Source organism: Triplophysa rosa, linkage group LG25 (assembly GCF_024868665.1).
Source record: "Triplophysa rosa linkage group LG25, Trosa_1v2, whole genome shotgun sequence".
NCBI classification, from domain to species: Eukaryota; Metazoa; Chordata; class Actinopteri; order Cypriniformes; family Nemacheilidae; genus Triplophysa; species Triplophysa rosa.
This window is the reverse complement of record NC_079914.1, coordinates 5463279-5478501: the sequence shown is the minus strand read 5'-3', so window position 1 is coordinate 5478501 and position 15223 is coordinate 5463279.

Genomic DNA, 15223 nt, shown 5'->3' with positions numbered 1-15223 from the left:
CGGATCGACCGTCCAGCGATGTCATGGCTGGATACGGGCCCGATGGTGTTAACCTCCCTGGGGTCTTCCCGTCAGGAACGCTTCTTCCTAGAAGGTTGTTGACGGGGTGGTGGTCTCCCCTTCGACGCCCTCTTCCGGGATGCCGCCTGGGTAGGGAGCGCTGGAACCGGAGCTGGCTTCGAAGGGGGCCGGGGCTGCTGGGAAGCAGAGGCCGCACGGGAACTCGAAGGCCTACGGGCGGCCGAGTCTCGGCGGGGAAGAATATGGCTAATCGCCTCCGTCTGCTTCTTCACCGTCGAGAACTGCTGAGCGAAGTCCTCGACAGTGTCACCAAACAGCCCACCCTGCGCAATGGGCGCGTCGAGAAAGCGGACTTTCTCGGCGTCGCTCATCTGCGCAAGGTTGAGCCAGAGATGCCTCTCCTGGACCACCATGGTGGACATCGCCCGACCCAGGGCCCGCGCGGTCACCTTGGTCGCCCTTAGAGCGAGGTCGGTGGCGGTGCGGAGTTCCTGCATTAACCCCGGGTCGGTCTTACCCTCGTGGATCTCTTTCAACGCCTTGGCCTGATGGACCTGCAGGATGGCCATGGCGTGGAGAGAGGAGGCAGCTTGGCCCGCGGCAGTGTAGGCCTTCGACACCAGCGATGCCGAAGTCCTACATGCCTTGGACGGGAGTTTCGGTCGACCTCTCCAGGTGGACGCCGCCTGCGGGCACAGGTGCACCGCGACTGCACGTTCCACCTGGGGCACGTCGACGTAACCCCTAGCCGCCCCACCATCGAGGGAAGAGAGAGCGACGGAACCGGTTTGACGTGTACGCGCCGAAAAGGGGGCGTTCCACGTCTTCGCCAGTTCCTCATGCACTTCCGGGAAAAATGGAACCGGGGTTGGGCGCGGCTTGGAGTCGCGCTCAGAGCCCAAGAACCACGTATCCAACCGTGAGCGCTGGGGGAGAGGCACCGGAGTACACTCTAACCCAATGCACACGGCGGCCCGGGAAAGCATGGCCGACATCTCGACATCCGCCTCCTCCTGAGCTCGTCCCCCCCTAGGGGGGAGCTGCAGAGAGTCGTCGGGATCGGATGCCAGAAATTCGCTCTCCGATGCTGCGATGGACATCTCATCCTCATCACGCATCGTGTCCGACTGCGTGAAGGAGGACGCTGACGGTGTGGCACCACCAGCTGGGGAACAATGAGGCGAGCGAGACGGGGCAGAAATCCCCATATCACCCTCGCCGCTCGCCTTGGCGAACGGAATGGCCTTAGCCATCCTCATCACAGCCCGGGAAGCATGCGAGGTGGTGGCTGATTCTCGGGAGAAAACAGCCACCCGTGACCGCAACATCTCTATGACCATCTGCCCGCAGTGCGGGCAAGATGAGTCCACGAAGGCTGTCTCAGCGTGTTGGACCCCCAAACACCTGACACAGACATCGTGCTTGTCCCCGTCCTCGATGAGGACACCGCACCCAAGAGAACAGCGGGACATGCCACCCTGGAGAAATTAGCTCTTTTAGAATGCACACCGAACACCTCGAACACCTCTTTTAGAATGCACACCGAACACCTCGAACACCTCTGGAACCGCCGAGATGCCCAGGGGAAGTCGCTGCAGGAAGGGACAGTCCGCTGCACCACGTCGTAGAACCGGCAATGTAGAGCTTTTGCTAAGCAGCAAGAGAAGATCTTCATAACCGAAGGCTCCGAAGAACAAAAGGTGAATGAATGATGCACGCCGTCTCCCTTTTATACCCGGATGTCCGGGGCGGAGTCCGGCATGCAAATTTCATTTGCCAATTTTCATTGGCCTTTTCTAAGCAGTCGGAAACGATTGGTTCTCAGGGACAAACCCCATCTGTCGGTTCGACACAACGTCGAGAGACCGACAGAAAGGGAACCAAGGTTTGGCTTTTCTTAGCTGGTTTAGGATGGAAGAAGCTGGTTTAGGTTGATCCTTCCAGTCTGGCAAAGCTGGTCAAGCATGCTTTTCCAGCACCCACATACAGTTCCCAATAAAAATATTGTTTAGTGTAAAACATGTTATAGATTAGTAAACAGGCTGTCGATTCATTAAATGTTAAACTATTTGCTCATAAAAGCTGTTTATTCAGTGTAGTAAGGCTTCCTCTCCATTGACGTCCATTCAAATAAGTGGCTTCTGGTCTCCTTCCCTGTGTTCTGATAACTTGTACACTGTTGTTATGATTCCCGCTTATGATTTCGTGCTCTATTTAGAATTCAAATATAATTATTTTACGCTGCCTATAAATCCATTTCTCTGAGCTGCCTTCATGCACAAACACTGCCTATGAAGTCATTGGCTGATTGGGAAGCGAAGGAACAAGTCAGCTGCATCTGTTTGGAGTTGATCAGGGACTATTTTTTCCAGCGGAAGGAATACTTTGAGTGATTTTACTTCATTCACTTCAAGTTGCATTGATATATATTTTTTGGCTTTAATATTTGTATTGTGGGGTAAGCGTTATATTAACGCAATACGTTACTTGAGGCTAGAGCTTTATCGTGAATAAATCACACTTAGTCGTGCCTAAGAATGCCCTTCAGCCGTGATTTATTTACAATAAAGCACAGGTTCTCATACCTTACAAACTACTTAAATTGTGTGCCCTCATAATCTTTGATAAAAAATAACCCTTTCCTCTCCAAACAATATATCTTCTCTTTATGACAAATGTCTGGAGGAAAAAACTGGATTAATAATTGAATTAAGGAACAACAATGATAACTTATACTCAGAGTCAGTAACCGTAGTAACCTACTCTGTGAACCTAACCTGGTCGGGAGCCGATTTTCTTTGGTAAACTCAGAGTTTCTGTTGATCTCCTCCCCCTTTTTAAAGCGCAAGTGGTGTACCTCATTCATTCATTAATAAGTCATTCATGGCACGCATTTTGATCACACGGAGACCATCTCAGTGACTAAAACGTCATACGTGCTTTTATAGAGGATCCTGCATATGAAGAGGCTGCATTAATTCATAGGGATGTTCTTTGATTTCAGGAGAGGAATTTAGGACCCAAGTGGAATTTTGTCATTTCCCTGTGCATTTTTATTCAAACTGTACCATTTTTCTTTACAGTGAATTACATATATCAAAATACTGTATATCACTTACATCAATAACATCAGTCATCGTGGCCGTGTATTACAAACCCGATTCAAAAAAGTTGGGACACTGTACAAATTGTGAATAAAAACAGAATGCAATGATGTGGAAGTTTCAAATTTCAATATTTTATTCAGAATACAACATAGATGACATATCAAATGTTTAAACTGAGAGAATGTATCATTTTAAGGGAAAAATAAGTTGATTTTAAATTTCATGGCATCAACACATCTCAAAAAAGTTGGGACAAGGCCATGTTTACCACTGTGTGGCATCCCCTCTTCTTTTTATAACAGTCTGCAAACGTCTGGGGACTGAGGAGACAAGTTGCTCAAGTTTAGGAATAGGAATGTTGTCCCATTCTTGTCTAATACAGGCTTCTAGTTGCTCGACTGTCTTAGGTCTTCTTTGTCGCATCTTCCTCTTTATGATGCGCCAAATGTTTTCTATGGGTGAAAGATCTGGACTGCAGGCTGGCCATTTCAGTACCCGGATCCTTCTTCTACGCAGCCATGATGTTGTAATTGATGCAGTATGTGGTCTGGCATTGTCATGTTGGAAAATGCAAGGTCTTCCCTGAAAGAGACGACGTCTGGATGGGAGCATATGTTGTTCTAGAACTTGGATATACCTTTCAGCATTGATGGTGCCTTTCCAGATGTGTAAGCTGCCCATGCCACACGCACTCATGCAACCCCATACCATCAGAGATGCAGGCTTCTGAACTGAGCGCTGATAACAACTTGGGTTGTCCTTGTCCTCTTTAGTCCGGATGACATGGCGTCCCAGTTTTCCAAAAAGAACTTCAAATTTTGATTCGTCTGACCACAGAACAGTTTTCCACTTTGCCACAGTCCATTTTAAATGAGCCTTGGCCCAGAGAAAACGCCTGCGCTTCTGGATCATGTTTAGATATGGCTTCTTTTTTGACCTATAGAGTTTTAGCCGGCAACGGCGAATGGCACGGTGGATTGTGTTCACCGACAATGTTTTCTGGAAGTATTCCTGAGCCCATGTTGTGATTTCCATTACAGTAGCATTCCTGTATGTGATGCAGTGCCGTCTAAGGGCCCGAAGATCACGGGCATCCAGTATGGTTTTCCGGCCTTGACCCTTACGCACAGAGATTGTTCCAGATTCTCTGAATCTTTGGATGATATTATGCACTGTAGATGATGATAACTTCAAACTCTTTGCAATTTTTCTCTGAGAAACTCCTTTCTGATATTGCTCCACTATTTTTCGCCGCAGCATTGGGGGAATTGGTGATCCTCTGCCCATCTTGACTTCTGAGAGACACTGCCACTCTGAGAGGCTCTTTTTATACCCAATCATGTTGCCAATTGACCTAATAAGTTGCAAATTGGTCCTCCAGCTGTTCCTTATATGTACATTTAACTTTTCCGGCCTCTTATTGCTACCTGTCCCAACTTTTTTGGAATGTGTAGCTCTCATGAAATCCAAAATGAGCCAATATTTGGCATGACATTTCAAAATGTCTCACTTTCAACATTTGATATGTTATCTATATTCTATTGTGAATAAAATGCAAGTTTATGAGATTCGTAAATTATTGCATTCCTTTTTTATTCACAATTTGTACAGTGTCCCAACTTTTTTGGAATCGGGTTTGTACATCAGAGCAGATTCTTTCCCTTACATGTTCTCACAAATATTAGTTTTCTGGATAAGAAATGAATTAATAAAGTGTTCAAATAAAGTGCATGAATAATTAAATTAATAAATACAGACAAATGCAGTGATAAAGGTAATAAACAATTAATTTAGACGTGCAGCCATTCCCAAAACTGCTCCAAGCAGGGTTCAAACCGATGATCACTCTGAATTTGACACAAGAGTCTGACACACTAACGAGTGTCCCATACACCATGACTTCTCACAAGGCTCACTAGAGTACTCATGACGAGTGAGACATAGATTTTTTTATTATTTGGGATTTATTTCTGTTGTTTCATTCTTTTATTCATTAATTTACTGATTCATTTGTTTGTTTATTGGTACATTTATCTTTTTATCAATTCAAACTTTTAAGTCATTTACACATTAAAGCGCAATAGTAAATCCACTGCATGAAGAGCAGAAAGTGTGCTTCGCGCTCAAGCGCTTTCTGCTGCCATGTTGCTTTTTTTTGGTGTTGTTGCCATGGTGAATCATAATATAGGAGCTCCATTGATCATGGTTGTAGTTGTGGTGCAAGCGCTTAACTCAAGGTAAGTCTACCAAGAGTTGATAGAACTCAGAGTTCACATTTTAACTCGGTGTTGGTTTAACTTCCTTATTGAAACGGGCCCCAGGTGTAAGCTAATTCATGGGTTTATGGGTTTGTTATAAGGGCCACCGTGGTATTATGTTTGTTCAATTAGACTGTACTAGGTAGAATTACAGAGGTATAGAAATAAGGTGCTTACATTTCTGTTACGAACTGAAGGGTTGAAGATATAAGTGCAGCTTTAATAATCCAACAACAGTACAGGCAAGGGCCAGGGGCAGCAAACAATCATAAACGAGGTCACAGGCGATGGTCAGAGGTTGCTTAGAAAAATGGGAATTAAGGTCGAATGAACTTGAATGAACTGAACTAATCAGCCAGGCTTAAATGGGTTTCATAAAGCTTAGTTTTAGTTCATGCGAGCCTACTAATTCTAACGAGGCTCAGTTAGTCAAGATAATAGCTCGCGCATGCTTTTATTCAGCAGTGTTGTGAATTCCCCCCTTTAAGTATATTGTGTTTTACCGGTGTGACGCGTGAGGTTACGAGGTACGTAAGTTACGTAATGCAGTGTTTCTAGGGCAGGCGGATTTAGCGCAGCTGCTTATTCATAGAGTTAATCAGACGCAGCTGTCCATCAGCGGACTAGCGCTCGTGCCGTTTTCTTGCGCTAGATAAAGTTTATAATACAAAACTACCTATATACATACCTGTCTGCCTACCTCAAATGTATATATGGTCAATAGTGCAATAAACGGCCAAACTCAATCCGATGTCTCCAACTCCTTGACCAGAGTACCGTAGTGATCAATACCATAATCACCAGTTTCAGTGGGGCAATTCCCAACAAGCAGCCCTACAAGTCAAGCGTTGATCAAATTGATACGCTATGGAAAAGAGAGCGACGATTGGTGCTCTTCTTCTTATGTGTTTAACGGAGGTTGACATCCAGCGTATACACCCTTTTCACATGAAGTCATGCATCTTCCGTTCTGCCGCGAGTAAAACTCAAGAAGAAGAAGTTACTTCTGCTAGCGCCTCAGAATGGAGTTCTGTCCCTTGCACATCTGCCACAAATACGGCTAGATGTACAACATTTTGCAGACAAATTTTCGCTAACGACAAGATCAAAGCTAGAGAAAGGATTCAAATTCTTCGTTGAACAGTACCTGTTTGATTATGAAGGTAAGTGTTTTGTTTTCTATTTGTGTTAGCGAAGGTGCTAGATAAGTACTTGAATACGTGTTCTGTCAGTTTTTTTTCACTGTTGTTAAATTCCAGCGCGACAGCAAAATGGAAGTTCTTCTTCTTCTTCTTGTTTGTTGCAAGAAGGATGTTATGACACTTTGCGAAAAGGCGGAAGTTAAGTGACGTCATTGTGAAAAGGGCCTATTGGTGCATTACCACCACCTTCTGCAAAATGTGTGAAGAATTTAAACGTCAAAGGTACGAAACTATCAAAGGTAATACCGCTGCAAATAAAAAACCAGAGGGAAAGATTGGCAAGAAATTCCTAAATGCATGCAGTAAGTATAGTGTTCAAATGTATTCATATAGCCCATTTTAATACAAATAAATAATACTAAATCTTTGCTACAATTTATTAAAACAGTAAGCAAGGAAAAGGGTTATTAAAATATATTATACAAAAATGTTAAACCTATGTTCCTTGTTTTTTAATATAAAATGTATTACAATACAGTGGTGTGTAAATGTCTTAGTATAATGTGCATATATAACGATATCTTGGCCACAAAAAAAACAACCAGAAACCCTGTGAGTATAAGAGTTTAAAGCACTGATTTATTGTCAATAAACAGAGATTGAATTTTGGTTTTAGATCTACTGTATCTACTGTATGTTCACAGTGTTCTAAGGTACAGTAATCACTGTTTGCATATTAGATTGAAGGCCCGCTTGTGTGGTGAGGTGCTCACATTGTGTATTTTCCTAATATTATTGTCTGCAGGACACTGACTTGCCCCTCTTAGACTGGGACCACATGTGACAAAGGGAATATTAAGTCATTATATAAAATGCCAGGAGCATCCCATCAAATAATTATTTCTGTTCCTACAGAATAAAGCAAAGACAAAGACTGTGTACAAGCTGTACCTCCTCACAAAAAGGGATGCTCTGGATGTGGACATGCAATAAAAAAAAGGGAGAAAAATAATGAAGTTGAAAGTTAAACCTGAAATTCCAACAACTGGAAAAAGATGCAAAAAAAGCGCCATAAGACAGTGACATAGGACTTGTTATTTCAACACTATTTAATAGTATGCTTTCTCTCCCAGCAAGCAGCTTCAACCTACAATAAAAAAAAATACTATCTGAAGGAAAGGTGAAAGATTAAAGCTGCAGAAAATTCCAACTCTGTTTGATTGTCATCAAGCTTATTGCCCTATCAGTCCTTTTCTACAACTATCATTGGCAGCCTCTCTGACCTCAGGCAGACAATATACAACACACACACACAAGTCATCCCATTTTTGGAAACTGTAGGTCATTTTAAATGATTTGGAGTTGGATACTAGATCTTTTTGGCCAGTATAATTTCTGTAAAACATTTCTGTTCATAGCTATTATCAATTTATTGTGTAATGTTTAAATTCAAACTTTATTGACATTAGTTTAAACATTTGATATCAAATCAATATAATCTAACACAGATGTATGACAACAAACAGTATATTAATTTATTATTGTGGTCTAGAATTTATTTAATTGATTAAATTCTTAAAATTTATTTATAAATGTTCAATAAAGTGATATAATATTGCATGATGAGAATCAGTGGTAATATCATCACATTACTGGCGGATCAATGTTATGACCTCTAGTTAAGCAACAACTAAGGCTTAGCCTGACAGTTAGCCTGCCCCGGACCAGGCTAGTCTCCCAGCATAAGTTGCCATAGTAACTGAGTTCAAACTATTTTAAGTTAGCTTTACGAAACTGAATCGACCGACAATAAGTCTGACTTACCAACATATGTTTTATGGAACAGCCCTGAGGGCAGTAAGCAGAGGTATAAAACAATAAACAAGTCCAAGAATCAAAACACAAGTAATTCAATAGAGAAATGCTCAAAAATGCAGCGTAAAAACCAACAAGACTTCAATGAGTGACTAAGTGAACTAAGTATATATAGGCTGGCCAAACAAGATAACAAGACACCGGTTATGCAGATTAATTTAAAAGTCCAGCTAAGAATTAGGGGAAGTGTAGTTTAATGAGTCCGAGTGATGGGAGTGCCCTCTTGTGGAGTATAAGGGCACTGCGGCTAGTGACTGTGAGAATTTCTATATGAGTTTTGCATGTTAATTAAAGTCATTACAACTTGTTGCATGTTCATGTAAACAATTTAATGGAAGGTGACAAAAATATTTTCTGTTGAGTCTAAGTTAATGCATCTCCATCATTTAATCTAAAATATGTATGGCTATAATTTTAGGTGGGGCAGATTCTCTGTCGTATCGTAGGATAGGTCAAATTTACAGTTTAAAGTCTAAGGGCGTTTTCAGATTGGCCTCGTTTGCCGCAGCGTTGGTTTGGTTTCAGACTCAACTTGATTCTGTCGAACCCTGGTGCGTTTGCGTTCGTCTTACGTCATCAAAAATGTGCACGGCACATGACAGAAATCATAACACGGATCAATATATTGTGTTTTTATTATATATAATATATATATATATATAATTTGGTGCTATTATGCGCAGCACAGTAAATGACATTTGGGTTTACTGTATGCGCGTTGCATGCAGGCGGCTTTCTGCTGCTTGCAAACAGACTATTTTGAGAAAACAGTGGATTACCATTGACCTGCTGCTCTGATTCCACTCGCAATGCTGAAATACGATGCAGTCTGCACTCTCGCTCGAATCCAAGGTAAATCATCACCACTATCATCTCTTACATGTGTTTTATTGAAGGAAATTACATCGTAATCGGCTTAAATGCATGCGCAGGTCACTTTACTTCCACATCAATTGCGCACCCAGGTCCGTGTTGCTTTCATATTCATGCGAACCCCGCCACAGTTCGAGAGAAACCGAACTCAGACCACCTCCTCCAGGTAGTCTCGGGTTCGGTAGCCAGGTGCGCACCTGGGTTCGCTTGACAGCTTTCACATTAGCGATTTTTCATGCGAACCGCGTCCCGTTTCGAACCAATCTTCAAGTGTGAAAGCGACATAAGAGACTGTCCACACAGAGACGAGTTTCGCTGTATGCGTAAAAGAATCTGCATTTCGTCCAGATGGATCTGGCGTTTTGGGAGCCTGAAACTGCTATTTTTTGAAACCGGATCCCAGTGTGGATCAATCTGAAAACGACACCTTGCATTTTCATGTGTACAGCCAACCCATATATTTTCTGAAACAATGATGTCATCACCCCACGTCTACTTGTTGTTGTGTTGGGTTTGTATACAACAAGGTTTATGCGAATGCTCCAAGTCTTCCTCTCCGTTTTTAGTTTGGCCGTTTCTCAATTCTAAGAAAGCAAAGAGCGGACTTGTGTTACAATCACATGTAGAATGCCATCCTAAAACAGATGTTTTATTATCGTGTTTACTAATTAAAGGGAACCTCTGCCCAAAAATGAAAATCCTGCCATTAATTACCCACCCTCAAGTAGTTTAACATCTCTAGGACCTCAGTTTTTCCCCAGAATGCTAATTAAGGTAGTTTTGGAAGCTTTCTGACTCCTCCATGGATGGCAATGCAATCAATTATGTAAGGTCTTTATTCACCTCTGAAGACGTAGTTACAGTATGTATATTATATTGCATTTCTATCAATAGATCCTCCAAAAAAACCTAATTGGACCTTTAACGATTTATTCAATTGATTAGCATTGTCTGAAATTATGTTCTCATAAGGTGAAAACCAGAGGGGCGGCCTTAATTCTGCCCATTTGGCTGTTTCCCAGACTGTTCTGCACTTCCATACTTCCATACTTTTTCACCACAGATTTACATTGGAAAAACGTGGGGCGCTGTTGAGCATGAAAATATTTGTTAAATAATGCAAAACATATGTTTGAGTCTACAGTGTTGGTTAGATTCTGTTTATATACAGTTCTATCTTTCATACAACATAAGGACAACAAAAAGCATAAGTGCAATAAAAGAAAATTGGTCTCTCATAGCCTATCACAGTATACAGAGCTAAGGGTTTTTTTTTTTTTTTGAAAGTGTAGAAAAGAGATAGAAGTCAGAACTGATCAGTCAGGTGTTGACGGAAGAGATGTGTTTTCAGACGATTCTTAAAGATGGCCACAGAATCTGCTGATCTTGTAGCAGCGGGCAGATCATTCCATAAATGTGGAACCGATCCTGAGAAGGTACGTGAGAGAGATTTTTTACCTTTTTGGGATGGCACCACAAGACGTTGTTCGTTTGCAGAGCGTAGGGATCTGGCGGGTATATAAGTCTGCATTAGCGAGTGAAGATAAGGGGGTACCAAATCAGTGGTGGTCTTGTAGGCCAGGAGCAGAGTCTTGAATTTGATTCGAGCGACTATAGGAAGCCAATGTAACTTAATGAAGAGAGGAGTGACGTTTGCTCTCTTCGGTTCAATGAAGACCACTCTTGCCACCGCATTCTGGATCATCTGTAGAGGTTTGGTTGTGCAAGCTGGAAGTCCAGCCAGTAGCGCATTGCAGTAGTCCAGTCTGGACAGAACAAGAGCCTGGACTAGGACTTGAGTAGCATGCTCGGATAGAAAAGGTCTAATTTTCCTATTATTTTAGCGGATGAATCTACAGGACCGGGTGGTGCTGGCAACATGATCAGTGAAGTTAAGCTGATCGTCAATCACCACTCCCAGGTTTCTGGCCGTTCTGGAAGATGTGATGGTTGATGAGCCCAGTTGAATTAAGAAGTTGTGATGAATCTTTGTGTTGGCTGGGATTACAAGCAGTTTTGTTTTTGCAAGGTTCAGCTGCAGGTGATGGTCGTTCATCCAGAGAGAAATGTCGGCTAGGCATGCTGAAATGCATGTAGAAACAGTCGGATCGTCAGGCTGAAATGACAGGTGGAGTGGTGTATCATCCATATAGCAGTGATAGGAATAGCCATGTTTCCGAATGACAGAGCCTAGGGATGTCATGTATATAGAAAATAGCAACTTACCTGCAGAGGTGGGTAGAGTAGCCAAAATCTTTACTCAAGTAAAAGTACAAGTAACTAGAGAAATTGTTACTCAAGTAAAAGTAAAAGTCACTATTTTAAAATTTACTTGAGTAAAAGTAAAAAAGTATGCAATGAAAAAACTACTCAAGTAGCTAGTTACTTAGTTACTTTGTATCTGATTATATAGGCCTACTACATAAAATTAATATTAACGCCAATATTTTAATATTACATTTTAATCAATATTTTTAATTATCATAAGCAGATATCTTTGCAATATACTAGAGAGACTAAAGAATAGACAAACACAGAAGAGACAAGCATTTCTGTAAATTTCATCTAGTCCTGATGTCAATGTAGTTTACACAACTTATTTAGAATAATAGACCATGTCAAACTAAAGCATGAACTAAACTCAGAGCATTTCCTAAGATGATCTAGAACATCTGCAGTGCTCTCTTAAATGAAATACACATTTTTGAACAAAGCTCATGTTTTCTCGTGTTGTGTCACGTGTGTGTTGTGAAACGCTCTTACTTGTAAACAAACAGTAAACAGTGAACCACACGCCCATCAACAAGTTTTCTTCCTTCTGTTCTTCAAATGTATATTTCTGCAAGCCCACGTCTCTGTGTCTGACAGGTAACGCGCATGTTGTTGTGTCTGACTGGCGCGGGTGCGCGCATATGGCGGGCATATATCACCGCTGGCAAACAATATGACACATTTGCAGTTTTGATTGTATAGATATAGATTAATATCCACTTCATCCAACGCTCTTTGTGTTCTGCGTGTTCTTAAGTTTCGCGCTACGAGGAGTGAGTAATCCTGCTTCAGATGATTCAGATCGTGCTGCGAACTGAACAAATCATTTGAACTGATTCATTAGCCTATTCAAATGGTTTTGCCCATTGTTCAATTAATGCTTTCAAAAGAATCGACTCAAAAGAATCGATCACTCGGGAATGCCCGTAAAAAGAGACGACAACCTTGAAATAAACAACGAGTTTTGAAAAGCATATTTTAAAATGAAGGAACGTCACGCAGTGTAAATTATGTAACGAAGTAAAAGTACAGATTTTCTATTAGAAATTTACTCAAGTAAGAGTAAAAGTACACACTTTTAATTTTACTTAAAAAGTACATTTTTTCCCCATTTTTTGACCAACTGTACATTCACAAGTTCATATAAATGTGTGATGTAGCACTGATATTTCCGGCTTCGAGAGACTGCTGAGTGTGATGTTGAAGTGTCCTTTCTCATAATCTGTTATTGTATCTAGGGCTCTGGTCTTCTACTGAACTCTTGCCATTAATGATGTCGTACACATTCAGGCTGCCGTTATGTCTCCAGTAAACAGTAATGTCAGAATGTTTGTGGTCAATATCACTGGAAGAACACTGCAAGACAAAATAATCTCCAGTAAATCCCAAAACCTGCAGGGACACTGAAACAAAAGAAAACAGAACAAATGTGCAAATATACAAACTGGCACTTTTGATGTGGCACAAACTCACCTCTCAATTTTAGTTTTTAGCTGCTTACCTCTGTTTATCAGCAGTGCAAACAGACAGATGCTGAAGTAACTGTAAAATAATAAATAAACAAATAACGGGTTGAGTTCCTATTGACCGGTTTCAGAGACAAGGGTTAAAGACCTAGTGAAATCAAAACGAAAGTTTTTTTTCCTTTTATTAAAAATGAGTGAGCCGTAATGACGTCAATAAACTGATATGCTATCAAGCCCTGACAAAATTCGCATTTAGGAGATATAGCCGTTGCAAACAAATCTAGAATAAATTTAAAATCCACGACATCACGCTACACTTTAGCCTCTCTTCAAAGGTCTCGTCCAATCAAATCTGCTTTATAATCGGAAGAGTCCCGCCCCCTTCACTATGAGAGCTGCTGAAGTGGTGCCTCAAATCAGCCACTTGTTCGCACATTTATTATGTCCTACATGATGAATGATGCATAATGTACTAGATGGGAGATGGGGGATGATCCAGACAGTGTAACCATTTACATTAAAGTCTTAATTTCGCGTTAGTGTCACGCGACCGGTTGCACATGAGTGTGCTCCATTTAAGAGACACGATAGCACAGAGCTGATCATACGTGCAAATCCGCTGAGAAAACAAAACGTATCTAACCCGTTTCAACTCTACACAGAACATTAAAGCTCTGTGTCATGAACGGGTGGTGAGACAAGGAGAGAGGACCCAAGTGCAGACAGCGAGTAAGGGGTTAACAGGACATTTATTCACAAAAGTACAAAACAAAGACCCACGTGGGGGTAGCATAATAAAACAAGGGGATAACACGACATGACAAGACAGGACTGAGACTAACTACACTGACCAAACTGGAGATAGAAATTAACAAGGACGACACTAGACTAGACTAGACTAGACTAGACTAGACAAGACAAGACAAGACACGGACAGGAACTCACCAGACAAATGACACATACACGCACAATGAACCAGCATGGGACAGAAAACACAAGGGCATTATAAAGGGGATAAATCAAGAGGTAATGTCATGGCTCTGCTTCATTTAGTCATGTTTTTCTTGGTCCTGTAGCAGAGCCATGACAAAGTCTTTGGTTATGTGTGGAGAGAAACATATTGTTGTCCTTTTGACAATAATATACGTTCTCTCCAGTGTCTCGTCTCTGTTCCCGCCATCTCGTTTCCTCGTTATCTTTCCCTGAGTGTTTAATTACCCACACCTGCCCCGTGTTGTTATCCTTTGTCTGTCTTCCCTACTTAATACCCTCATGTTTCTTTGTCCTGTGTCGGTCATTGCGTGTGCTATGTGCTGTCTTCAGTTGTTTTGTTCTCGTCCAGCGTTAGCGTTATTGCCTGTTCCTGTTGTAGCTGTGTCATCGTCTAGTAAGTGTTTAGTTTAGTTTAGTTTAGTTTAGTTTGTCAAGTGTTTATTCAGTCTAGTGTTTAGTCAGTCTTCGTTCTGTGCTTGTTTATTATTTCTTGTTGCTGTTTTACCCCATCGCGGGTCCTTGTTTTGTGTTTGTTAAAATAAAGTCTTTTGTGTTAACACTGCCGGACAAGAGGCCGGCTGGAAGGCCGGCTGGGCAGGGCTTGACGCCGGCTGGATGGCCGGCTGGGCAGGGCTTGACGCCGGCTGGTTGGCCGGCTGGGCAGGGCTTGACGCCGGCTGGAAGGCCGGCTGGGCAGGGCTTGACGCCGGCTGGAAGGCCGGCTGGGCAGGGCTTGACGCCGGCTGGACCGCCGGCTGGGCAGGGCTTGACGCCGGCTGGACCGCCGGACTGGATGCCGGCTGCACCGCCGGACTGGACGCCTGCTGGACCGCCGGACTGGACACATGACTGGACACACGACTGGACACACGACTGGACACACGACTGGACGCCGGCTGCACCGGACTGGACACTGGACAGGACGCCGGCTGCACCGGACTGGACACCAGCTGCACCGGACTGGACACTGGACTGGACGCCGGCTGGATCACCGGCTGGGACGCCGGCTGCACCGGACTGGACGCCGGCTGCACCGGACTGGACGCCGGCTGGACCACCGGACTGGACGCCGGTTGCACCGGACTGGACGCCGGTTGCACCGGACTGGACGCCGGCCGCACCGGACTGGACGCCGGCCGCAGCGGACTGGATGCCGGCTGCACCGGCGTGGACGCTCCTCCGCTGTGCCTCTCCCTCCTTCTCCGCACCACCGGATC